Source organism: Triticum dicoccoides, chromosome 4B, assembly GCF_002162155.2.
Source record: "Triticum dicoccoides isolate Atlit2015 ecotype Zavitan chromosome 4B, WEW_v2.0, whole genome shotgun sequence".
NCBI classification, from domain to species: Eukaryota; Viridiplantae; Streptophyta; class Magnoliopsida; order Poales; family Poaceae; genus Triticum; species Triticum dicoccoides.
The window spans coordinates 460,761,853-460,764,702 of NC_041387.1; positions in this window are offsets into that span (position 1 = coordinate 460,761,853).

Below are 2,850 nucleotides of genomic sequence, written 5' to 3' on the forward strand. Positions count from 1 at the left end.
GACTCCAGCATCTGGTTGCGACAACCAGAAAGAAAGGAAAGGGGGAAAAGTGGGGAGAAAGCAACCGTGTGTACTCATCCAAAGTACTCGCAAGCAAGGAACTACACTACATATGCATGGGTATATGTGTAAGGAAGCCATATCAGTGGACTGAACTGCAGAATGCTAGAATAAGAGGGGGATATCTAGTCCTATCGAAGACTACGCTTCTGGCAGCCTCCGTCTTGCAGCATGTAGAAGAGAGTAGATTGAAGTCTTCTAAGTAGCATCGCATAGCATAACCCTACCCGGCGATCCTCCCCTCATCGCCCTATGGAAAAGCGATCACCGGGTTGTCTTTGGAACTTGTCTGGGTGTGTTTTATTAAGTATCTGGTTCTAATTTTCATAAGGTCAAGGTACAACTCTGGGTCGTCCTTTTACCGAGGGACACGGCTATTCGAATAGATAAACTTCCCTGTAGGGGTGCACCACATAACCCAACACGCTCGATCCCATTTGGCCGGAGACACTTTCCTGGGTCATGCCCGGCCTCGGAATATCAACACGTCGCAGCCCCATCTAGGCACAACAGAGAGGTCAGCACGCCGGTCTAAATCCTATGCGCGCAGGGGTCTGGGCCCATCGCCCATTGCACACCTGCACGTTGCGTACGCGGCCGGTGAGCAGACCTAGCAACCTCCATTACAAAGGAAGTTGCGTTAACGCAGTCCAACCCGGTGCGCGCCGCTCAGTCACTGACGTCACGAAGGCTTCGGCTGATACCACGACGTCGAGTGCCCATATCTTTCCCGCATAGTTGGTTAGTGCATATAGGCCAGTGGCCAGAGTCAGATCAAATACCAAGATCTCGTTAAGCGTGTTATTATGAAGTAACCACGGACGCCGACCAGGGCCAGGCCCACCTCTCGCCTAGGTGGTCTCAACCGGCCCTGTCGCTCCACCACAAAGTAATAGTCGGGGGCCGTCGGGAACCCAGGCCCACCTCTACCGGGATGGAGCCACCTGTCCTTCCAGCCCCCACATCGGAATCACTTGCGGGTACTCAATGAGCTGACCCGACTTTAGTCACCATCTGTATAGTATGTATATATGTATAATATATACCCGTGATCACCTCCCAAGTGATCACGGTCCGATAGTATAGCAAGGCAGACTGACAAGAATGTAGGGCCAATGATGATAAACTAGCATCCTATACTAAGCATTTAGGATTGCGGGTAAGGTATCAACGACTGTAGCAACAATGACAGGCTATGCAACATAATAGGAGTAACCGAACAGTAACATGCTACACTACTCTAATGCAAGCAGTATAGAGAAGAATAGGCGATATCTGGTGATCAAGGGGGGGCTTGCATGGTTGCTCTGGCAAGAAGGAGGGGTCGTCAACACCGTAGTCAAACTGGGGGGTCACCGGCAGTCTCGGGGTCTACCGGAAAGAAGTAACGGAGGGGAACACAATAAATAATAGAGCAATCAAAACAACACAAAGCATAACATGGCAATGCAGTGCTAGGGGTGACCTAACGCAATGCTAGGAGATATAGGTGAAGGGGGGAAACATCCGGGAAAGTATCCCCGGTGTTTCGCGTTTTCGGACAGTTGAACCGGAGGGGGAAAGTTGCATGTTTGCTATGCTAGGGATGTGTGGCGGATGAACGGGCTGCGTATCCCGATTCGACTCGTCGTTCTGAGCAACTTTCATGTACAAAGTTTTTCCATCCGAGCTACGGTTTATTTTATATTAATTTTAAAAAGATTTAAATTAATTTTATCATTTATTTAATTAATTCAATACAACATTATCCAAAACAGTGCATGCTGACATCATCATGGCGTCACCAGTCAACAGGGATTGACTGGGTCAATCTGACATGTGGGTCCCGCATGTCATTGACTGTTAACTAACCTAACAGATTAATTAACTAAACTAGGTGATTAGGTTAATCTAATCAGGATCAATTAAGTTAATTAATTATTTAATTAATTAACTAATTAATATTTTAATTATTTAATTATTTACTTTTTTATTAAATCTTTTTTTATTTTTGTTTTAGGGCCTGGGCCCCTCATGTCATAGGCACAGGGGCCTTAACGGGTGCTGGTACAGGCGGGTTACGGGCGCTCAGGCATCGAGTGCTAGCGCCCAGCCCGTTTGCGAACAGAGGCGCGCCGGCGCGAGCGCCAGCCAGCAGAGGCCGTGGGCGGGGCCGACGAGGACGGCGGAGTGCGACGAGTGAAGAGGCCGGTGGCCAGGACGGTTTGTGGCGACGGAGCGGTGGCGAGGCGTGGAACGCGACAACGGCATGGCGCGCGTGGCTGCGGGCGCGGCCTTCGGCGCAGCAAGGCATCGAGTGCGGCGTCTAGGCGTGAGCAGAGGGGCTCGCACGGGTGCCGGCGAGGCAAGGGCAGGAGGGAGGCAGCCCAGGTCGGGTGGGCGCGGAGTCGGACGCGCGGGCGTGTCGCGCGTGACGAACAACGCTGGCCAAAGAGGAAAAAAAAGAGGGAAGGACGACGGCTCACCGGGCCCTGCAGAGGTGCATACGCGGGCTTGGGGAGGAGGACGAGGACGGGCGAGGTCGAGGCGGCGGTGCTCCGGGGAGGTGGTCCGGCGAGGAGGAGGATGGGGACGACGTGTGACGAAGAGGAGGCAGTCCGTCGAAGGCGGAGGCACGTCGATCTCCGGGCGGCGAGGATCCAGCGACCGGGGCGGCGGGGTGGTTCGGCTCCAGGCGTCGAGCGGCAGAGCGGCGTCGGCAGTGGTGCGGCGTCGGGCGGTGGAGTCAGGGCATCGCGCCCCGATCCAGATCCAGCGGGGGGAACGAACGAGTGGGGGGAGTGGTGGTCG